We start from the raw sequence: 25,350 nt of genomic DNA, 5'->3' as shown, positions 1-25,350 counted from the left end.
AAGTAGTAGAGTCCTATCTTCAATTTAACACTACTTTTCAGAATGATCCGCCTATTACCTAAGCTAAATTATAACCCGTGAAAGTACTCTACAAGTGTGTGTGTGTGCGCGCGCGCGCTTTGATTCGCGTTTGCAGGCTCTCAAATTGTATGGCAAAGTGGCATGTGCATATCGACAAAAAGGCGACTCTAACTCAATGATAAGGAAGTAGGTTTAGGTAGAAAAAGATTGTGTTTTAGTTGTTCTCTATGATACTTCCTTTAGACTAGGGCTGGCAATGAACCGAACCAACCCGAATTTAGTTCGAAACTCGATTCGACAATTGACTCGTTGAACTTGGTTCATGAACCAAATGAGCCGAACTTGAGCTGGAAAAATAAGTTCGTTAATTAAATGAGCCGGACATGAACTATATATAGTTCGACTCGTTTGGTTCATGAACTGACTCGATTATATATATATATATATATATATATATATATACACACACACACACACACACACACACACACACACACACTTTTAAAAAAATTATCTTAACTTTTTTTTTTACCGTAAAAAAAAATATCTATGTTGGTTTGTTGACTTATTAAATTCTTTTTTAAAACTTGTATTATACCAAAAATTTGACTAGCTAGCTTTAATTCTTTAACCTTTGCTCTCCTTTTCCCAAAACACATTCACGGCTTCATTCTCCTTTCCAATGAAAAGAGAAACCTTTCCTCTCCTTCTCTTCCCTTCAAAGAAAAACCTTCTCTTTTGTCTCTCTAGTATTTACATATCCTTTAGAAATTCATCAACGAAACTCGCCATCTGTATTTTATTTCAACATTGTTTGCTCTTCATTAGTTGGTTTGGTTATCTTGGCACTCAACTTCATAGGAAAAGTTTGCTCTACCTCATTTTATTTGGTCTCAACGAAAATATTAGTGGATCTAGCATAATCATTCCTTTCATATAGAGAATCAAGTGTCAAGAATAGGTCTCTAGTTAAGAAAATTTATGTGAAATACAGTTTGTTTCTCAGCCTGGTTGTCTTTGTAACAATTTGTGTTTTGTTGCAACTATCAATGATTGTTTTGGTATTCATTTGTTTGTTCAGGAATTGGTAAATTGGAAGTGGAAAGGCTCTTGAATACTTGTCAGCTGATTTGTAACTTTCTATTATACATTATCTCTATGTTCTACATCAGAAAAGGTCTTGTTCTTTAACTGGTAACATTTAATTTTAGAAAATTGTATGCTTTCTACAAAAAGAATAGAGCCAACCACATAGTCAGTCTTGGACAACATGACTAAATGAAATCATTTGAATTTTATGAATGTTGAACAACAATTAGCCTTTGATCTTCATGTGCACTATCGATATTGAACCTTTGATCTTAAAACGTCAAATATCTAAAAAAAATGATTTTTAAATTATATGAATTGAGAAAAGAAATGAACCTAACGAGCTGAACCGAACTATTTGCGAACTTCAGCCGAGTCGAGTTCGAGCTTAAATAAAAGTTCGTAACGAACTCGAGTCGAGTTTCGAGCCGGACCAAATCTTAACGAGTCGAGTCGAACTCAGACAAGTTCGACTCGACTCGACTCATTTCCAGCCCTACTTTAGACCTATTGATTTGAAATGTGGTGAACCATACTATTCTGAGCAAGACAATGCAAAAGACACCAATAAATACATTATCGGGAGAGGTAAAATTATTTTATGGTATTTTTATCATTTTGGGAGGTGTGTTATTTTTCTGTGAATTTTAATTAACAAAGTATATTTTCTTGAGGACAAGCAAAATCAAGTGTGGGGTTGTGATAACAGGAAATCATATAGGATTTTTAGTATATAGTTTGAGTCATTTTAGAGTTAAATTAAGTGGTCTTAATGTATTTTAGTTGAGTTTTGTACAAGATTCATTCAAAAATCATGAAAGAGAAAAGAAAAAAAAAAGGAAAATAACCTTAAAACCATGGAAACCCACCTGAACGATACAACTTTGTGACTTGGTTAAGCTTTTTACAAGTTTATGCTTAGTGATTCTTGGGGAATAGTTGTTACGAACATTTTGGTGAGAAGAAATATAGTCAAGATGGAAGAGTATAATTGGAGTTAGCCACTACTTAAATCGTGATGCGTGTTACGAGCCACGCATTGTGGATTCAGAATGAAATAAGAAGAATCGTCTACTTCCTATCATGCATCGCGGGATATGAGCTCCACGTCATGAGATATGAAGGAATACGAGGTGTTTGCATTTTGTTTTAACTCACATCTATAGTTTTAACTCACCTATATAGGGCAAGCACCTAGGTCGGTGGAAAACATCTATTGACGACCTGACGACAATAGAAACACGATTTTGGCATATTAGAAACGATCGGAGCCATTCATAAGCCAATGAATCATCAACTGATGATCCTTTGCTTATGCTTTCTGGTTCGAATTCATTAGTTTATGTTTAGGCATCACGAGTGGCTAATTCCTTCTAGGTTAGGTCATGAAAGATGAAGTTTCATGTTATTGTTTGATCATGTATCTTTAAATTATCACATGAATTTAGCTAATTGATTTGGTATTTTATTCGGTTAATTTTATACTTAATGTTTTTTATGAGTTTACGAATGTTCGTAAGTTGATATAAATCTCATTGATTACCAACCCTAACTTTGGTGTTTGACCTAATTTAATCCTTCAATTGTTATTAACTTTAAACATATTCTAATAACTAGATCTTGCACCCGTGCTGCCGCACGGGTCATATTGATGGCAAACAAAATATTCAATTATACTGTTAATTCATAATCTATTTGTGCAAATACAATGTTAAAAATAATAATACAACTTAAAAAAAGGGAACAAATCATGCTGGTACATTACGAAAAATTTCCTTGTGAACAACATTGTATTTAGGATGATTTGAATGATTCAAAAATTTGCCGCAATCCAAAATATGAGAACCATCTCCACCATATACTAACAGATATAGGTGTTTCATTTGTTGAAACTGACATTAAATATATTGTCGGTTGGTTAGTGATGACAGATGGATACAGCGTGATAACTTATTGTTTGGTTACTGCACTGATGGTGTGGATAATGAATGGTGATAGTGAACAGAGAAGTGAGAGAGAGGGAGATGGAACAATGAAAAAAAAATGGTGTATTAAAGTTGAGAAAAAAGAGATGACATAGATAAAGTAACGTTTTTGGAAAATGAAAAAGAAATTAAAGTGGGGGACACAAAGGTAATTGTGAGATTTGAATTAGGTTTAGGGTTTTCATATTAGTGAGTACAAATAAATAAATAAATTGTGATTCACAACATATCAGTTATTATGCTTGGAGTGGTGACAATTTTCAAGGATTCATCATATGAGTGAATTATAAAGGGGGAGTCAGTTATGTAAAACCACCCACTACACATTAGTTATGCTTGGAGTGTTACCTATTTTCAATGATTTATGAGATTATGGAAAACAGAACATGAAGGGCAACAACAAAGACACCTATTTATAAGAAGATAGTGAGAATTTGAAAGTTATCATGAAAAACCACCCACGATGCTTGGAGTCGTGGCTATTTTCAAGGATTTATCTAAACCCACTACACATCAGTCATGGTTGGAGTGGCTATTTTCAAGGGTTTTCAAGCAACAACATTGTACGTGTTCAGGGTCAAGACTATATTTTCAAGGATTTATGAAAGGCCACTACACATCAGTCATGCTTGGCGTGGCTATTTTCTAGGAACAACATTTGCACGTGTGTTCAGGCTGAAAAAAAACTACCTAAGCAGTGTTTAAGGATACAATAACAAAAATACGTTGAGGTGGCAATTTTCCCTATTTTAGGACTAAATCACTATTAGAAATTATAACCATTGTCAATCCTAACTGTTTTATCTTGGTTTTTCGGGTGTCAAACATTGATTAAGTTTGAACCTTTTTAACCTTTGATATCTCATTTTTTTCTTGGGAAGGGAAAAATAAGAAAAACCCTTGAGAATCGAGGTCCGAGAGTTGTTTTCGTCATGGGAAGGTGTTAGGCACCCATAACGACTATAGTATCCTATAGGAACCGTCTTTACTTTCTACGTGCGCACTTTATTTTTAAATGCTATTTCAAAATGTTATTTACACCTAAGGGTTTGCTAGGTTAAGAATTGGAGGGAGAAGAAAGTGCTTGAATTTTTGTTTTATTGGACTTGGAGAAGTTTTGACTTCTTGCCTACATACCCTTTTAAGGGATCAAACTCCATGTAGTTCTCTTCAAAAAAATGTTTTGTTTTTGTTGGTTGATTTAAATTTTGAAAATGGAATTTTGAAGAATAAGAGAGGGAGGCCTCAAGGGCATAAGATTTGGAAAATGTGAGGTGGAATTAGTTATTTTGCAAAAAAAAGGTCTAAGTATGATTAAAATTCATTAAGGTTTTTGTTTAAGAAAATAAAGGGAAAATTCAATGGGATTTTGATCCCAAGGTTTCTTTGGAAAATTATTTGAGTGAAGTTGTTCACATTTTTTGGAAAAGAGAATTTTCTAGGTATCGTGATCCCTAAGCATACATCTAAAGCATGTACTCCCTAAGCATACATCTAAAGTAACCATGTGATGTGTGTGCATGTGTCGGTGCTTGTGTCGGTGTACATCATTAGAGTCCATTGTCCTTTACATAGGCCCTAGTTTACATGCTATGGTCTTGCAAGAATTTAAATTGCCTAAAATAAAGTACAAGAAAACCTAAGGTTATACATGCTAAGTCTTGGCAAAATTTAAAGTGCAAAAAATACAAGCTAAGGATATAAGATGAAGGATGAGATACTTATGGATGAATGAAACATGAAATGAAAGGGTTAGTAGCATAAGGCATAATAGAATAGAAATTATAAGCAAAAGGAACACTAAACAAAGTAGCAAAGACTTGACAAAGAAGTAACAAAACTCTTAACATAAAGGTAGCAAAATATACCTAAAATTTATCATAATATTAAAACAAGTATATGACCCATAACCCTCATATCATGACAATTTTTCAAAAGGTTTTATTACAGCAATAATGTGAGAATTATAAGAACATATTCAAGTCAAGAGTTATGATACATTTTTAGACACATTTGGCACTTTATTTTCACAAACAATTATTTACATGACTTGCAAAACAAGAAACTAACACCATTCATCACAAACAGTACCAAATACACTAAACTAAAGACAAACATATCACAAAATTTATTCATCAAGTATCAATCATCATGAGACAAGATATTGGAATCAAAACATACAAAAAACTTCACAGATATAGACAAAAGGCACCCAAAAAAAAAATCACAAGCAAATTCACATATATTTTTATCCATTTTTATCATGCCAAAATATTATAAGAAACAAGTCCTAAGTATCCAAATCCATCACAAGAGTTGTTCACAAAATTTTAGAAGTTTTTTAGCAAGATTTTTAACAAAATTAACAAAAGTATTGAATTACCAAAGAACAACTTAGTTTCATGTATTTTTTTATCAAGATTAATATGTAAAACACATCAAAATTTATTGGAAATAACAAGAAAACATTGAATAAATTTTTTAGGAATTTTTGCATGAAAATCAAGTAGGCAGGGGGTTCACATAGCAAAAACAGTGGTACACATAGCAAGGAAATAAGAAAAAACGCAGAAACAAACAAATTGGATGCCCAAGCCCAAAACATACGAATTCGGATCACACAGGAGAGCTCAGGGACCGTTGGATTGATCCAATTGGATCAGACCTAGATCTGACGGTGAAGATTGAAAGAAAAGTGAACCAGGAGTGAACCAAGAGTGAACCAGACCGGTCCACTGGTTATATAAAGGTTTGAAACCGGTCTGGTTTCATTTCCTCTTCTCCTTTCTCTCTCTAAGTGTTTTAGAGAGAGAAGCTCTGCAACTTCTCTCTTCTTCTCCGTTCATCTTCTCCGACGAGTACAACGGTGCAGGTACGGTGGTTCGCCGGTGGCGCCGCCGTACCTGAATGTTTTTTCTGAATTTTTTTACATCGTTGTGTTCGTCGTCTTCTCATCTCTTAGAATATATAACTCTTTTTTCTTAAAACTCACTAGATCGGTGTAGATCTACATTTGAAGTTACGGTTTCAACTATTTTTCAAGGTCTTCAACAATTTTCGAAATAAGCCTTCACGTGTTTGTTCGATCTACACTGATTAGTGAAGAATATCACTCATGCGAATGAAAACTGGACAATAACGGTGAGTTTAAAGATTTATCTCTTTGAACTTTGGAGATTCGAACAAAAGATCCACGTGAGCTTTCTGGTAAGTTGTTGAACCGATAATAAATCGGTGTTCTTCTTTTTCTTCTTCACCGATTCAAACCTTGCTTCGATCTCTCATCTTCTCACTCTTCCCAACTGTGATAGTACAAATTCGTCGTTTTGGTGACGAATTTGTGCTTGAATTGCAGTTGTTTCGGTTCGATGATGAAGATTCACTTTCGAATCTCTGAGAACTGTGATGAATTTGTTTAATTCTGCTTCAATTTCTTGTTCTGGAGATTTAGGGTTTAGATTTGGGGATGAATGTTCTGGATTGTGATGAAACGATGGAATTGGTGTTGAATTTGTTGATTTGTGTTTGTTTTTGTGAATCTGGAAAACGGTTAGGGTTCTGGTGATGATGAATATTGATGAAGTTCTTGATGAACTTCAACAATGTTCTTCAATTCTGTTGAACTTTGATCTAACCGCACAGAGAGAGAAAATGGTCATGTGTTTGTGTGATGTGGCTTCTGATTATTGATTGATTCTGACACATGTGATGAGTTGGCTTGTATTTATAGGCCAGCTGTGATTTTTGATCCAATGAGCTCTTGACACCTGTACTGGACTAAAATGGCTCGGCCTTGGACTTGAAATTCTGACTTGGGACCTTTCTGCAATTTTTGAAATTCAAAGGACTAAACTGCAAAATTTGAAAAGACTAAAAATTGCACTTTTAAAAACTTGGAGGACTAATCTGCAATTAAGAAAAAGGACTAAAAAACAATTCTAAAACCAGAAGGACTTAAATGCAGTTTTTAAGACTGTGAAGGACTAAAATGCAATTTTTAAGACTGTGAAGGACTAAAATGCAAATAATAATAAAATTGGAATAAAATTGGTAAAATGGAAAAAACGTAAAGTGAAACAATTAAAAAACACAAAAAGGACTAAAATGAACCAACTACAAAATGAGGTACTTTAAAGTAACCTCTCTCTGTCAAAATTTCATGTGAAATGACCAAAATGCCCCTGGGGGCTAAACTGACTCAAAATGACTCAAATGCAATTTTTGAAATGGATTTTAACATGGAATTGAAACAAGGATTTATACAAACAAATTGAAATGACTCAGAGACAATTTTCAGGGATTAAAATGAGTTTGAATGCAGGAAATGACTAAAATACCCTTTTTCATGAATTTTTGCAAATAATATTGAAATAAAATGCAGAAAAATATGCAATTGATCAGAGACAACTTCAAATGACTTGGAGTGCAAGAAAAACCTTTTGGATGGCCTTAAATGCAAGAAAACACAGACAAATATACAGTTGAAAATATTTTCAAAACAAAGACAGTAAAATATGCAGATAAAGCATGGTAAAATATCAGGGCAAAACAATAGCAAATTGGCAATCTCTCAATAGTAATAGACACATATCAGAGATGGAAAACATTTTGAACAAGTATTTTTAGGTCCAAAATTAGGGTATGACACTAACCTATATCAGAAAACGTGAAGACTGTATATTTGAAAATTCAAGGATTGAGAAACAATTTTAATTGAATTGAAAAATCATAAAATCCCCAAATTTTGAAACCCTAATCACTATCCAGAAAATCAAAATGAATAAAATAATAAAATAGCATTGATATCAAAATTAGTTTAGTGATCATACCATTAATAAGTTATCATGGACGAAATATGCATCAGAATCATATTTTTGCAGAGAAATCGAAGGAAAAGGGGGAAGAAAGGGATGGAAATGGCTGATTTCTGGGTTGAGATTGCATGAATAAGGGGAGAAAATGACTTCATAACCGTATAACGTTAAAGTCGGGAAGGAGAGGAAAAGAGATTAATTGCCTTTTAAAATGTCTGTTTGGTATAGGATATGCATTAGTGGAAGCAATATTATAACACTAAAACAGCTACTGGTCAAGTGGTCAAAGTGCTTGGATGGAGGCAATGGGTTGCGAGTTCAACTCCATGCAGAGACATTTTTCAGAAAGATTTTTTAAACCTCTCAAAAAAGGCAGGATTAGGGTTAATCTGCAGAGACATTAAAGATTTTTTAAGATTTTTTAAACATCTCAAAAAAGGCAGGATTAGGGTTATTAAAGTGGGGGACACAAAGGTAACATTTTTCAGAAAGATTTTTTAAACCTCTCAAAAAAGGCAGGATTAGGGTTAATTAAAGTGGGGGACACAAAGGTAATTGTGAGATTTGAATTAGGTTTGGGGTTTTCATATTAGCCATGCATTGTGGACCTTTGTATTATATATTAAGATGATTTGTGTACTTTTTTGGCATTCTTGAACCTTCAAGGCTTACGGACTCACCTAAGACATAAGGGAGTAGTTTTCAGAAAGATTTTTCAACTCCCTGCAGAGACATTTTTCAGAAAGATTTTTTAAACCTCTCAAAAAAGGCAGGATTAGGGTTAATTAAAGTGGGGGACACAAAGGTAATTGTGAGATTTGAATTAGGTTTAGGGTTTTCATATTAGCCATGCATTGTGAACCTTTGTATTATATATTAAGATGGTTTGTGTACTTATTTGGCATTCTTGAACCTTCAAGGCTTACGGACTCACCTAAGACATAAGGGAGTAGTGATAATTGAAAAGTGTCAGTAACCAAGACATTGACCTAACTATTTTGTTCAAATGTCTTAAAATTGAGTAATCAGTTCAAGATGTATCCATAGTTTGTAGTTACCCAAACAGTTTAAAGAAGGTAATATACAATTATCTAGTTGTCTTTATCTCCCTCTTTAAGTCAATTCAACCAAACCATTTCCCCTGTACATTATCAAAGTTGAAATTATGCAATCCTTGTGCATAAGAACTTTATAAATTTTACTACTTTTCGACGAACTAGTACACTTGCTAAATCATTCATAAAAATGGTATTTTAGAAATATTTATATATAAAATACACACGTCAAGTTCACTTATCACTTTTCATAATATATATGTGAAAAAAGATATTCAAAGAGTCAAAAGAATTTGTCTCAATTTTAGATCAGATACATTTAACTTTATAAATATCATTTGAATTACGACTATATTATTCAACGAAATTGACCAAAATTAATGAAGACGGTGAGCTTTTCTCGTGTGAAATTAATGCATTCGTCTATAAATAAAAAAGACACGAACCATTGTTTCCCTCACCATCACATCTTCATTCTTCCCAATTTTTTTCACTATTTCCAACAAAATCCATTTTCCTTAGTCATGAGGATGGTCACGCTAGTTTTTGATCCAGGAAAAATCTGGTCATCAACATGTTAATCTTTTATAAAGGTTTTTGTCTATCATAACGGTGAAAATAGTCTTTTACAAGGGTTTATGTCTATCATGACGGTGAAACAAATGTTATTATGAGAAACAAGGGCCTCATTATTCTACAATATAATATCTAGTTTCTCAAACTTTATAGGTCTTTTTATGCCAATAAAGAATAATTATTATTTTGTGCTGATGGTCTTGCTAATATAGGATTATCTCTACCTTCTAAAGACTTAGTTTGGTTTTCTGATATCCCTATCTCTTTGGGGGGGGGGGGGGGGGGGGGGGGGGGGGGGGGAATGATGGGGTCAATTAGGAATAGGTTGGGAATGCATGACTTTAGGTTTATTTCCTTTTGAAAAGGTTGAGACCTAGTCCCCCTATTCTTTCTTGTACTTCTTCTCTTATCTATCTATTGACATGAAAGGGTGCTCTTTGCATCTCTTTCATTTATAAAAAAAAAAAATTGCAAGTATAATAGTAACTTCGTATTTGTCTTATATATTATACATGAATGAATTGAGCGATACTTTAATGTAACAAAATATAATTAAAAATGTGTCAAAAAATTGATGTATTTTTTTTTAAAATTGGACAAAATACAACAACATTAGTAAAAATGAGCCCCCTAATAAAACAAAATAAAAACACTTTTTTTTAAAAGGCCAATCTTCTATTTAAATTATAAATAACATTTATAAACATATAAAATAGTCATATTTATTACTAACTACAAAAAAAAAATCCATATTCAAATCAATAACATAAATATTTTCTGACTGCTTTGGTCAATTTCATCGAGTTGAAGTTGAATGAGTAAATAAAATTAAGATGTAATTAGAAATTAACAAATAAAATTCTAAATTAACAAATTAGCAAAGAAGAAGAATTAATTAGCAATTGGAATGTAAGAAAGAAAATGACACGAACAATAATTAATTTTCATTGAAGGTATATTTGGATTAATATGAGGTGTTTGTGAGAAATTCACTAGGTGCCTAAAGAAAAATTATCATCAAATGATAGGATGAGGGTCATTGGACATATACAAATAATAAATTTTTTGAGGCCCTAATATTTTAGAGGCCCGACTGTGTAGACTGTAAGGTTGCGCTCCCCCAAGAACGGCCATGCTTTTATTCACAATAAATGTTAAAAAAATTAAATCAAGATTTTTTCTTATAAAGTTCAATATTTTTCTTATTGTTGTGGATTGCTCTTCTTATTGTTTGGATTTTTCATATTTTAAAGGAATTTAACTAATTTTTTAATTGATATGTTAAATGATATTATAAAAATGATAAAATAGTTTAAATGAAACAAAAAATTCAGTCCAAAAGGGTGTACTCTCTTTCATATATTGTTGTGGATTCAGATAAAAAATCACACTAATACTTTGATGTGTGGAGCAAAAAATTTCATATATTGTTGTGGATTCAGATAAAAAATCACACTAATACTTTGATGTGTGGAGCAAAAATTAGCAGGAGCCAAAACAAAAGTGATTAAACAAGCACAAATAACAAAGCCAGAAATTGACCTACGTTTGGCGGAGAGAGATCTCTCTAATTCACTATCAATGAACTTTTTACAAAGAGAAACCAAATGTTTACAAGAAATTAGCTTTCAACCATAAACCATAACTTCTACCCTTTTTCTGAATATCTTCCTGTGACCAAGAGACTCAATAGTTCCACACCCAAGGTGTTTGAGTGGTACTTTCAAACCCTAGAATCTACCCCAAAAACCTTTTAACATTTATCTTATTGATTGATTCCTTAAATGTTACCTCTTTTGATCTCTCTAGGTTTGCCTTTCTCAACAACTAAAATTGTGTTGAAACTGCCTTTTTATAGACCTAGCTGCGCATTTGCACCCAAGCGCAAAACAACAAACCCAAAATATGTCTTCAACAGATCCATTGCACCTAGGCGCAAAATGGTAGAATGACCCAAAAAAAAAAGATTTTAAGGCATTTTAAACATATTCATAAATTATTATTTTTTTTGGATAAATTGCATTTGACCCCCCAAAATTCACAAATAAGCAATTTTAGCCCCCGACATTAAAAATGGTATTTTTGCCCCCTTAACTTAGCTCCTTTTGAAAAAGTGACGCCATCATTGATTTTGACTTGGTCAACGCTAGTATTGTGGGCCAAAATCCCGGGATTGTGTAAGTTATGGGCCGAAAGAGTGAAATTTAGCAAAATAATAAATTACACATGTGGAATATGAGTCGTTAAATTAGGAGTTCACATATGTGTTGATCTAATCAAAATCAAGGAGGATTTAACTTTTACAAAATGGGCTAAGTTGAGGAATCAAAACTGCTATTTTAAAAATGAGAAATGTTAACTTGTGCCCTCAAGGCACAAGTTAATGATTCAAATATAGAAATAATTTATTGGAATGTGTGCATTGCATTTAATTTTTAACTTTTTAATTAATTGAATGCACAAAATTTTAAAAAGTTTTTCTTCTTTTAGGTTTCTTAACATGTGCCCTAAGGGCACAAGTTTACACTACCCTTTAAAAATTTGGAAGTTAAAATCAACGGTTTGTGAAAGTTGAATGATGACATGCTGTCATTACGTAATTTTTAGGACTTATTGTGACATTTTGATAGAGTTCTCATGCAATTTATACTGTTCTGGAGTGCAAAAAGCTTAAATATTGAAGTCTGTTCAAAGGAAATCGCGCCACGCCAATTTCAAGCCGTGCTACGATTTTTGAAACAAAATTACATCCTCCCTGTTTGAGGGAAATCGCGGCACGCCTATATACATGACGCGGCGCGATTTTGACGGGTCAGGCCCATGACTTCTATAAATACTGCACTCATCCAGAAGAAAAGGAGGGACGATTTTGGAGAGCAAAGTACGATTTTGAGACATCGGAGACGGCTAGAAGGGCGATTTCTTCATCCTTTTACCAATTCATGTATGTTTTAATTATTTCATTGATTATGCTATTTGTAAACTCGATTATGAGTAGCTAAATCTCTTAGAGATTAGATCCGAGATGAATCTTTGTAACCCTAATTGACACATGTTGCTGTGAAACTCTATTTTGTTTATGAATTCAATTCTAGTTTATTCAATTCAATTGTTCTTAATGCTTTTTATATCTTGATCACATATAACTTGATTTCGTGAGAACGAATGACCACTGACCATGGCTTTCGACTTAGACCTAATTGAATTGTTCTAATAAACAGGGTTAGTCTAGGAATAGATAATCGTTTGTTAGTGATAATAGGTTAACGTTCGGTAAAACCTTCAAGAATTATTAGACCACCTAAGGAATTAGGGGCTGTAGTTTAAGAAGAGGGTCCTAACTCAAGGGATTGATTAGGGCTATTTTGTTAATCATCGTAAATTAGAAAAGGATTCATAACAAATAGGTGCAGTAGACCGATTAGGGGAACTTAGAGGATTCGAAGGATCTGATCTCATCTCTCTCCATATTTTCTTAACAAATCTTTATTTTCTGTTTCTTGATTTAATTAAAATCAAATCAAATCTACTGCCTAGTGGCAAAACAAAATAAATTTTATACATCCTATTTCTATAACGCAATTGAATTATTGAAGTTAAAAACAGTCCTCGTGGGATCGATATTTTTACTACTTCGATAGTATTTGGTGCACTTGCCAAACTTCTATCAAGTTTTTGGCGCCGTTGCTGGGGACTGTTGATTTATTTCAACAAGGCAATTACGTTATAATTTAGGGTTTTTGCAATTTAATTTTCTGTTTTTAATTTTTATTTTTCTGTTTTCATATTCACTTGATTACTTTGCGTTGTGCAGTGCTACTAAGGTATTTTGCTGTTTATGCGAGGTAAACAGAGCTCAGACGACTTAGAGTACGATCCGGAAATTGAAAGAACTGCTAGAGCACTTCGGAAAGCTGTCCGGTCGCAAAGGTTAGCTCAGTCCGTTCCACCGGGTGTTCGAGAACAAATACCGGAGCCACTCTCAACAGAATCTGAAACGATCTCTTCTCCTAAATCTGCAACTATGGAAGGTGAAGGAGTTGTACCACCGAGACCTAAGCTAGGAGACTACGGGTTAGCCACTCATCGCGGTCAACTGACCCATACTTTTCAGCCAGCTAACCCCGTAGCCTTCGACATCAAGACAATTGTCCTCAACGGTTTGAGGGACAAGCAATTCGATGGGACTGAAGCGATGAGTCCTCATGAACACTTGAGCCGCTTTGCTGAAACTTGTGAGTTTTGTGTGCAACCAGCCACCGTGACTGAAGCAAAAAAGAAACTAAGGCTATTTCCTTTCACCTTGACGGGAAGAGCAAAAGATTGGTTGCTAACAATACCAAACGGGACTGTCCAAACATGGGAAGAGTTAGAGCTGAAGTTCTTGGAGAAATATTTCCCTATGTCTAAGTATTGGGAAAAGAAGATGGAGATCTCTAACTTCAAGCAAGGAGAAGGTGAATCATTATATGATGCTTGGGAGCGATTCAATTTGCTTCTTAAGAGATGCCCTAATCATGAGTTCACCGAGAAACAATACCTCCAAATCTTCACTGAGGGGGTAACACCAAACACTAGGATGTTCTTAGATGCTTCCGCGGGAGGTAGTCTCAAGAGCAAAACTGATCATGAAGTCCAAACTTTAATCGAGAACATGGCTGGAAATGAGTATCGTGCTGAAGCTAAGAAGAAAGAAAGAGGAGTGTTTGGGGTGAGTGAACAAACTGCTATCCTTGCTAACCAAGCAGCTATGAGCAACAACAAGTGGCTGCAATCAAATGTGATCTATGTGGTGAAGAACATCCAAATGGTGAATGTGTACCAGAAGGATCAAGTGAGGAAGCTAACTTCATGGGAGGCTATCAAAGGCCAAACCAATACTACAATTCAGGTATCAACAAGCATCCAAATCTCAGTTACTCAAATAACAACGCTTTGAATTCTCAGATGCTTACTCCTCCTCAACAACAACAAAGAAAGCCATCAGCTCTTGAGGAAACTATGATGAACTTCATGAAGATGACTCAAGGCAACTTTGAAGAGATGAAGAAGAGTCAAGAAGCTGAAAGAAAGAACAATGAAGCTTCTAGGAAGATGCTTGAAACTCAACTGGGGCAATTAGCTAAGCAATTGGCTGAACAAAGTAAAGGCGGATTCTCAGGTAACACTAAAGACAACCCTAAGAATGAGTCTTGTAATGCTATTGAATTGAGGAGCAAAAAGGTTTTGACACCTTTAGTTCCAAAAGCTCCAAAGAAGGTTGATGATGTAGTTGAGGTGGAGGAGAATGGTGAAGTTGAAAAAAATGATGAGGGTGTAGTTGAAAAAGAAGATGATCATGGAGTAGTTGAAAAAGAAAGGAAGAAAAAAATAGAGGGAGAAAAAAGTGAGAAGTTAATTGATGAAGATTCAATCTTGAGGAAGTCGAAGAGTCAAATATTGAAGGATGGAGACAAACCACAAGTTATTCCATCATATGTGAAGCTTCCATACCCTCACCTTTCAAAGAAGAAAGAAAAGGATGAAGGTCAATTCAAAAAGTTCATGCAACTTTTCTCACAACTTCAGGTGAATATTCCTTTCGGTGAAGCTCTCGATCAAATGCCGTTGTATGTTAAATTCATGAAAGACTTGTTAACCAAACGAAGGAAGCCTAAGGATGATGAGAACATAGCACTTTCTGAAAATTGTAGTGCTATTCTTCAAAAGAAGCTGCCACCTAAGCTGAAGGATCCTGGTGCATTTACTATCCCTTGTTCAATTGGACCGGTAGACATTGGGAGAGCTTTATGTGACTTGGGAGCAAGTATCAACCTGATGCCCTTTTCAATGATGAAGAAGCTTAAGTGTGGGGAACCAAAACCAACAAGAATGACCATAACTTTAGCTGATCGGTCAATCTCTTATCCTTTCGGTGTTCTCGAAGATGTACTAGTCAAGGTTAATGACTTGGTGTTCCCAGCAGATTTTGTGGTCTTAGATATGGCTGAAGATGAAGACATGCCACTCATTCTAGTGTTTTATCTTGGTTTTCGGGTGTCAAACATTGATTACGTTTGAACATTTTTAACCGGTGATATCTTATTTTTTCTTGGGAAGGGAAAAAGTAAGCAAAACCCTTGAGAATCGAGGTCCAGGAGTTGTTTTCGTTACGGGAAGGTGTTAGGCACCCATAACGACTATAGTATCCTATAGGAACCGTCTTGAATTTCTACGCGCGCGCTTTATTTTTAAATGCTATTTGAAAGTATTTATTTATGTCTAAGAGTTTCTAAGTGGAGAATTGGAGGGAGAAGAATGTGTTTGAATGTTTATTTTATTTGAATTGAAGGAATTTTGTTCCTTGCCTACGTACCCGTTTAAGGGATCAAATCCACCGTAGTTCTCTTCCAAAACATGTTTTTGTTTTTGTTGGTTGATTTTAAGTTTGAAAATTGGGATTTGAAGAATGAGGGAGAGAGGCCTCAAGGGCATGAGATTAGAAAAGAGTGAGGTGGAATTAGTTAATTGCAAAAAGGTCTAAGTATGATTAAAATTCTTTAAGATTTTTGTTTAAGAAAAGAAAAGGAAAATTCAATGGGATTTTGATCCCAAGGTTTATTAAGAAAAATATTTGAGTGATGTTGTTCATATTTTTTTGGAAAAATTGATTTTTCTAAGTGTAAATCCTAAGCATTCATCTAAACATACAATCCTAAACATACATCTAAACATGCATAACCTAAGCATATATCTAAAGTGATGTGTGTGCATGTGTCGGTGCTTGTGTCGGTGTACATTATTAGAGTCCATTGTCCTTATTACATCATTGGCCTAGGTACATTCTATGGTCTTGCAAGAAATTTAAAGGCATAAAGTAAAATATTACAAAATTCCTAAGCTTTACATTCTAACTATTAGCATGACAATTTAAAATGTAAGGAATGAAATGGAAATGCAAGATAAGATGCTTATGAAACATGAAACAAAAAGGGTTAGTAGTGTAAAATGTAGAATGGAATAGAAACAAGCAAAAGGGCATAGTAAAGTGGCTAGGACTTAACAAGGAAATAGGCAAAAAAACTAACCAAAAACATGATGAAAATTGTACTTGAAAACTACTAAAATCCTAAGGCAAAACCAAAGCCTATAATCCTCACATTAATGGTAAAATTCCAAAGGTTTTAAATCCATCATGATGTGAGAAATTAAGGGACATTAGCATGCAATACAATCATAGTATTTTCAAGCCTATTTGCACTTTATTTGACACAAGAAACGCACATTATTCCCAAAGTACAAAATCCATGATAAGAAACCAAATCAAACAGCAAGTATATACAAAATCAAGAGATCAACTTACTCAAAAAAATGTATATTCAAAGTCACTATTATGTGCTAAATTCAAGAGCCAAAATCATTTCAAAATTGCACAAGGTTTTACAAGAAAAAGTGAGCCAAAAGCACAAGAAGGTTGCACATAGTCTTGAAGTGGATTTCAGCATGAAGTCACATCCCAAAAGATGGGTTTTAAAAAGCTAAAATTACTACTAAAGATTCACAAAAGCTACAAAAATCTTTTTAACAAAATTCGCACCAAAATTAAACAAAAGTATTAGATCACATTGTAAAATATTCTTCACATATTTTTCACAATCTTTTAACATGCAAGAAACCACAAAAAATACTAAGGAAAAGTTAAAGAACACGTAAAAAATTATTAGGAGCTTTTACCAAGAAAATCTACACAACAGGGGGGTATGAACAGCAGAAATAGCAAGAAACACACAGGGATGGGGGGTTCAAAGAGCAAAAGCATGGAACTTTGGCCTCTGGTGGCCACTGGATCGGGTTTGGGGCAGGTATGGGTTGAACCGACCCGCCCCATGCCTATATAACCTCAAGAACCGGTTCCCTTCTCATTTTAGCCCCATCTTCCTCTCTCTAACACCAAACCCTCTCTCTTCTCTCTAAAACCAGCGCTGCCACACTTCATCTTCTCCGATGTGAAAAGATTTTCCGGCGCGGTGGCCGGTGGTGGCGCCACCGTGCCGGAGTTTTAAAACTCCTCTTTTTTCAAAACTTTTTACACTTTCTAAAATCCTTTTTCGTCCTCGTTTCAAAAATGAGCATGGTTTTTAAAGATAATCGACAGGGAAGCCTAGATCTAGCATTCAACTTTCGGAAATTCCTAGAACAAGAATGAACAAAATTGAAAACAATCGTTACCTCCTTTTGATCGGTTAGGATCTGGAGAAATTGCTCTTCGAAAAACTTCTTCGCTTCTTCTTGCTCCTCTACTTTTTCGCCGATTCGGTTTTGTGACTTGTTCCCTTTGAACTTGGCTTCAGCTTCGTCCCTTGCTCTGATTCATTGTTCCAATTCGCTTGTAGTTGCTTGAGGCACGTTTTGATATCCCAGTGATGATTAGAACGAATTTCCAGTTTGTGAATTGACAGAAAAAAAATCAGTGACGATGGTGGTAGTTGAGAACAGATCGGTTTTGTGAGGATTTTCGAGAAGAGTGATGAATTCTGGTAATTATGGCGGAGTTGGTGATGAATGTGGTGGATTTGGTGGTTTGCTACGGCGGTTGGAGTTAGTTAGGGCAGAGGAAGTGGTGGTTAGAGGTTGGTTAGGGTGGTGGAGTGGGAAGAGAGATTCAGTTACGGTGGGGTTTGGTGAGAAAAGAGAGAGAAAGTTGTTAGAGGTGATGGGGTGATGTGGCAGAAGAGGAGTGGGAAATTGGAAAAATGAATAGTGTGTTGTGACTTGGTTTGTGATGACTGGATTTATAGCTGACAAGTGTAAGTGCTGGACGAATCAGGAGCTGCCATGTGGACCTGGACCATTAGGATCTTGACACCTGTGCTTGGACTTGGACTTAAAATGCTTTAAGGACCTTTCTGCAAAATAACAAACTAAAGGGACCATTTTGTAATTAAGTGAAAAGGACTAAAAAGGAAAACTTGCAAGCCTTGAGGACTGAAAAATAAAAAGGACTAAAATAAAAAATGAAAATAAAATTTGGTTAAAATTTGGTAATTTGAAATTAACGTAAAGTGAAACGATTAAAATTGACAAAACGGACTAAAATGAACCAATTACCTAAATGAGGTACTTTAAAGTAACCTCTCTCTGCCGAAATTTTGTGTGAAATGACCAAAATGCCCCTGGGGCTAAAACGACTAAAAATGACTCAGATGCAAATTTTAAAATGGTTTTTTGACAGGGAATTAAAGCAAGAATTTATACAAGCAATTTAAAAGACTCAGAGACAAATTTTAGGGACTAATCAGGATTTTAACACTTGTAAAGACTAAAATGCCCCTAGGGGCTAAACTGACTCAAAATGACTTAAAATGCAACTTTTGAAATGGATTTTGACATAGAATTGAAATGAAGACTATTCAAACTATTTGAAGGGACTCAACCAAATTTTTAAAAGACTGAAAGAAATTTTAACATAGGAAATGACTAAAATGCCCTTTTATGTGAATTTTGCAAGTAATATTGAAATAAAATGCAAATAAAGATGTAATTGATCAGAGACAGTTCAAATGACTTGAAATGCAAGAAAAGAAGAATTGAACTAGTATTTTTAGGTCCAAAATTAGGGTATAACATCTAGGAAGACCTTTCCTTGCAACTGGTCGTGCTTTGATTGATGTTGAACGTGGAGAGTTAATGTTGAGGTTCCATAAGGAGCAGGTAGTTTTCAATATCTTTGAGGCAATGAAGAACCAAGATGAGAACCACAAGTGTTACCGGATTGACGTTATTGAAGAAACAGTCGAAGAGAACTCCCTTGAATCTCAACCTATTCAACCTATGGAAGGAGAAATTGTTAAGCTTATTGAAAGTAAGGAAGTGGTTGAAGATGTTGGGGTGAAAGAGCATGTTAAGCAACTTGAAGTAAGAACAGATCAAATGCAACAACAATCATCAGGAGACATCCTTGACAATAAGAATGGGGGATTGGAAACTTGGAACAACATGCCTAAGACTACTTTCACTAATCCTTGTGGTGTGTTTACTTATAAGAAGATCCCCTTTGGAATGCATAATGGGCCGGCTGCTTTTCAATGGTGTATGCTTTCAATTCTCTCTGATACGATAGAAAGGGTTGGGAGGTATTGTGACAAAAAGTTGGTAAGGAACAAGCCTGTTGATGAAGCTGTGGATCTAAGGAAGTCTGGTGCACAAGGAACTTTCAAGGGTAAGGAACAAAGGCTGAAACGGTACCGTAAAGGAGGACTCCCAAACAATGAAGAGGGAGTGACATCAACTGATCCTTAGGGATCGTCATCAGTCAAGCTAGTGACGGGAAAGAAGCGCTGGGTGGGAGGCAACCCACTATTTATTTTTCAGGTATGATTTTATTGCTTTCAAAAACAAAAACACAAAAATATTTTTTTTTCTTTTCTTTTAATACACGGCAGGAAAGTTTTAAAAATTTGTTCAAGGATACTTCTTGCCAAGAAAATCATGCAAGGTACTGATGTCTTGCATAATTCTCTCCTCAAAAGTTTTTCAAAGATTCAATGAACTCAGGCATTTTTCAAGAAAACAAAATTTTTGGCCTGAGGAAGCAAAGAATGCTCCCTGTACATTCAAAATCGCGCCGCGCCTATATATGGCCGTAGCGCGATTTTCACAAGCAGCAAAGAAGACCCCCTGTTTTGCCAAAATCGCGGCACGCCTATTATCCACCGCGGCGCGATTTTGGCTGTTATGAGAAAAAAAAAATAGCCGTTGGAACCATCCGTTACTAGCCGTTACAAAATTTACCCGTTATTGACCGTTGCAACTCAAAATCGCGCCTCGCCTCTATATTGGCGTGCCACGATTTTGCCCAAACAGCCCTATAAAAACCTCACTATTCATCATCATTTTCATTCCCTTCTTCCTACCTTTCTCTACCAAAACTTCCCTAAACTTCCATTCACGAATTTTTCTCATCTTCATCTCCTTTTTCACTTCCTAAACATCATCTACCCACAATCCTATCATCAATTCATCAATCGAAACCACCATCAAACCACCATCATTCCCAACTTTCCCAAAACTTCCGTTTCACCATCTTCCTAAACCACAAATGGCCTCCAACCAAAGAAACACCCGCTCAAAGAAAACATCCAACCCCAAACCATCCACAAGCAAATCCAAACGCCCTCGTGCCGCATCCGAACCACCCGAAAACGCCATCCATTTCATCAATGACCAAGCCCAAGAGTTTCATCAATCTATGAAGAGTTTCGAAGTTATAGGGGAGAGGAAGTTTGATTTCACAAAGCTTGTGAAGTATCCTTTCTTTGAGTCTGAATTACGAAGGAGGGGGTGGACGAAGTTGAATGAGATGATCGACGAAGCAAACAACAAAACGGTGATCGTCGAATTCTTTGCAAATGCAAGGGTGTCCGATACACCCTTTCAATCTTTTGTGCGAGGCAAATACATTGATTTCAGCCTGGATGCTCTCAATGCATGGCTGAATGTTCAAGCACCGGAGGAGTGTTGGGTTGAAAAATTGAGGAGGGAGAGATTTGGCATTACGGAGGATACCTTTGATGAGATCATCACCACCATGTGTAGGCCTGGGTCGACTTGGAAAAAGTTTCGGATGCTTACCTATGCAGAGATGCTGCCGATACCCAAGGCGTGGGTGTCCTATTTGGTCCAGACTCTTGAGAGTGCATCTTGCACTTCTGAAATTCCTCTCAAGAGGGTGCTTGCTGCCTATGCCATCATCAAGGAGCACCCTATAGATATTGGCCGCCTCTTGGCCAATAGTCTTCATGATCTAGCAACCGGAAACACCACACAATTGGGGCATGGAAGTCTAATTAATTGGTTGTGTGAGCAAGAGCTTGTGCCGGCTTATGATAGTGATCTCAACACCAGCAATATGAAGCCAATCACCGACTCGGTAATGGATGGATTTGTGAAGAAATATGAGGGCTATATGAAGGAGAGAGAGAGAGGGAGGCAGCAAGGCAACAACAAATGGAGCAAAGAGGGAGTAGTAGCCAAGGGGGTTATGCTCCTCTTCACCCAAAGCTTGAGGAATTCATGCATGTGCAAGCTAATTGGATGAATGAGACTTCGGACCAGCTGTGGGTGAACCGTCCTAGGTTCTCAGCTGCGTTTGCTGCGGAGGCTCAATTGCATATGGGTCCGATTAGTGGGTCTTATGAGAGGTTTGGAGGCTCCCGTGAGCGCATGGAGCAATATTTTACACATCAAGAAGAGTATGGTCTGCGCATGAGGAGGGAAATCACTGATGATTTCAATGCCACCGAGCAAGATCAAGGGGATGGCATCTTTGAAGGATTGAGGACACCGGGGGCTGGACACTCGGATGATGATGTGAACATGGGCTGATCTACTGATGGATTAGCATTTTCTGCTTTGTATTTTATTTCCAGTCATTTTTCTTTTGATGTATTTTCTTTACTTTCTTTTTAATGTCGAAGTCCATTGAACTTATTTCCCTATTGTAATTGCTCCTGCACTTGTTTAATTAATGAATTTGTTTTGTTTCATGTGACCTATTCCAGTTTAGTAACAGTTGTTTGATGAAACGGTATTCCAAAAGTTCTAAAGGAGGGGTGACTTGATTCAAAGGCGAAGTGTACGGCGTGTTGGAACAAAATGTGTTTAACAATGAACCTTAAAGAGTTTTGATGATAACAAGGTATTAAAAATTGTAAATTGGACTAGCTAATATTTGTTCAAGTGTACAGGACCATAATTATAAAGTCACATCATCATTGGTTCTGAATGAGCAAATAAAGAGCAAAAGAAAATGAAGCTTAGATGATTCTGAAGGCAAAGCGCTCCTGAAGTCAAGCTGCTCCTGAAGAAATAGCGCCCCTGAAGTAAAGCTGCTCCTGAAGAATAGTGCTTCTGAAGACAAGAGGTCCAGAAGCCACATCATCAGAAGCTGCATCATCAGAAGCTGCCTCATCAGAAGCTATTTCACCAGAAGCTGAATCTCAACTGGATTTGCAAAAGATTCAAGAATTGAAGAATTATCAATGCAAAAGCTGTCCATTGGATTCGAAAACACAAACAAAGGATTAATGGAATTTTGCAACGGTCATTTCAAAGGTGTTTGAAGGCTTGTGCTTGCATTTTGGACGAAAGCGTTGACATTGTACTTTGTACGAATTGTACAACCACGTTCTCCACTACTCTGTTTTGTGTCCACGCTTCAAGACAAGAAAACAGCTCCAGAATACGGTCTCGCCTGCATATATGTTCCTTTGGATAAGGAATGGATTTCAAATTGGTTCTTCATAGGACAACAACCAAATCAGGCAAAAGATCATTGGTGAAAGATCAAGCTTCACTAACGACTCTTTGGTGTGCTGGCAATTTCATAACGTCTCTTTCACACCTCTATATAAAGGAGTGAAGACCTAGAGAATTGGAAATGCAAGAACGCTAAACGAAAGACTCACAAGATTTTCACAAGTACCAAACCTCTGCTGAAATTGTTCTGCATTCACTTAGAATTTCTGTGTCTCAAAGTCATATCTTAGAAATTCTTAAGTTCATTGAGTCTGTATCTGATTTGTATTGTGAGCACCTCTGATTGTATATCAAGTGTTCAACCTTAAACAATTTTCTGTGTAATTTTGTTTAGTTAGGAAGTCTCTTGCAGTTGTGCTTGAGCAGGAAGTCTCTTGATTGTGTTCTTGAGCAAAGGAAGTCTCTAGCTTGTGTGCTTGAGCAAAGGAAGTCTCTTGCTTGTGTGCTTGAGCATTTGTAATCAGATATTACTCATAGTGAAATCTCCTTGGAAGTGCAAGGGGGACTGGACTACTTCCGGATTGTGGAAGGAACCAGTATAATTGCTTTGTGTCGTTCTTCTTCTCTCTCTGTTTTATTCCGCTGCATTTAGATTCTGATTATCACTTCAGAAGCTGTCTCACCTAGCTTCTGATCAGTGTGTTCAGTTTTTAGGAGAAACGAAGAATTTTTCAAAACACAATTCAACCCCCCTTCTTGTGTTTTTCTCACCTTCAATTGGTATCTAGAGCCTTGGTCTGTTGTGTATCACTTAACCGTGCAACAGTCAAAGATCTGAGAAAAACATGTCTACTCCTCCTCCTACTGGTCCTAGTGATACTAGCTATAAACATGTCTCACATGATTATAGTGATAGTAAGAAAACCAGTGTTGGAAAAGTTCCAAAGTTCAATGGAGATGCTGAAGAGTTCTCTTGGTGGAAGACCAACTTTTACAGTTACATCATGAGCCTGGATGAAGAATTATGGGATATTCTGGAAGATGGTGTTGGTGATTTAGTCCTTGATGAAGAAGGAGCTGCTGTGGATAGAAAGAAACATACTCCAGAACTGAGGAAACTTTACAAGAAGCATCATATTATCAGAGGAGCCCTTGTCACTGCTGTTTTATCTTGGTTTTCGGGTGTCAAACATTGATTACGTTTGAACCTTTTAAACCGGTGATATCTTATTTTTTCTTGAGAAGGGAAAAAGTAAGCAAAACCCTTGAGAATCGAGGTCCGGGAGTTGTTTTCGCTACGGGAAGGTGTTAGGCACCCATAACGACTATAGTAACCTATAGGAACCGTCTTTAATTTCTACGCGCGCGCTTTATTTTTAAATGCTATTTGAAAATGTGATATTAAGCCTAAAGGTTTTCTAAGTGAAGAATTGGAGGGAGAAGAATGTTTTTGAATTTTTATTTTAGTTGAATTGAAGGAATTTTGATTCCTTGCCTACGTACCCGATTAAGGGATCAAATCCACCGTAGTTCTCTCTCAAAAAATGTTTTTGTTTTTGTTGGTTGATTTTAAGTTTGAAAATGGAATTTTGAAGAATGAGAGAAAGAGGCCTCAAGGGCATGAGATCATGAAATTGTGAGGTTGAATTAATCATTTGCAAAGTGTGGTCTAAGTATGATTATTTTCATTGAAATTTGATTAAGAAGAAGGAAAGGAAAATACAATGGGATTTTGATCCCAAGGTTTATTATGAAAATGATTTTGAGTGAAGTTTGTTCTGTTGGAACAAAATGTGTTTAACAATAAACCTTAAAGAGTTTTGATGATAACAAGGTATTAAAAATTGTAAATTGGATTAGCTAATATTTGTTCAAGTGTACAGGACCATAATTATAAAGTTACATCATCATTGGTTCTGAATGAGCAAATAAAGAGCTATGGAAACAACAAAAATTTGAAGCTTGGACGCTCCTGAAGGCAACTTGCTCCTAAAGAAAAAGCGCTCCTGAAGTCAAGCTGCTCCTGAAGAAATAGCGCTCCTGAAGTAAGCTGCTCCTGAAGAATAGTGCTCCTGAAGACAAGAGGTCCAGAAGTCACATCATCAGAAGCTGCATCATCAGAAGCTGCAGAAGTCATCTCATCAGAAGCTGCATCATCAGAAGCTGCCTCATCAGAAGCCATTTCACCAGAAGCTGAATATCAACTGGATTTGCAAAGAATCAAGAATTGAAGAATCATCAATGCAAAAGCTGTCTATTGGATTCGAAAACACAAACAAAGGATTAGTGGAGTTTGCAACGGTCATTTCAAAGGTGTTTGAAGGCATGTGTTTGCAATTTGGACGAAAGCGTTGACATTGTACTTTGTACGAATTGTACAACCACGTTCTCCACTACTCTGTTTTGTGTCTGCACTTCAAGACAAGAAAACAGCTCCAGAATACGGTCTCGCCTGCATAGATGTTCCTTTGGATAAGGAATGGATTTCAAATTGGTTCTTCATAGGACAACAACCAAATCAGGCAAAAGATCATTGGTGAAAGATCAAGCTTCAACAACGACTCTTTGGTGTGC

General features: G+C 35.9%; 1 non-coding gene across 1 annotated transcript; it reads right to left on the bottom strand.

The window, feature by feature from the left end:
- Positions 1 to 13,958: 13,958 nt before the first annotated feature.
- LOC146925740 (small nucleolar RNA R71) lies at positions 13,959 to 14,064 on the bottom strand. Its single transcript, XR_015009226.1, has one exon. It is a non-coding gene; the product is annotated as a small nucleolar RNA R71 (small nucleolar RNA).
- Positions 14,065 to 25,350: the final 11,286 nt, after the last annotated feature.

The sequence above is a fragment of the Medicago sativa genome, chromosome 4 (assembly GCF_051527215.1).
Source record: "Medicago sativa cultivar Bolivia chromosome 4, Bolivia_mono, whole genome shotgun sequence".
Lineage (NCBI taxonomy): Eukaryota > Viridiplantae > Streptophyta > Magnoliopsida > Fabales > Fabaceae > Medicago > Medicago sativa.
This window is presented reverse-complemented; position numbering and strand designations above follow the sequence as displayed.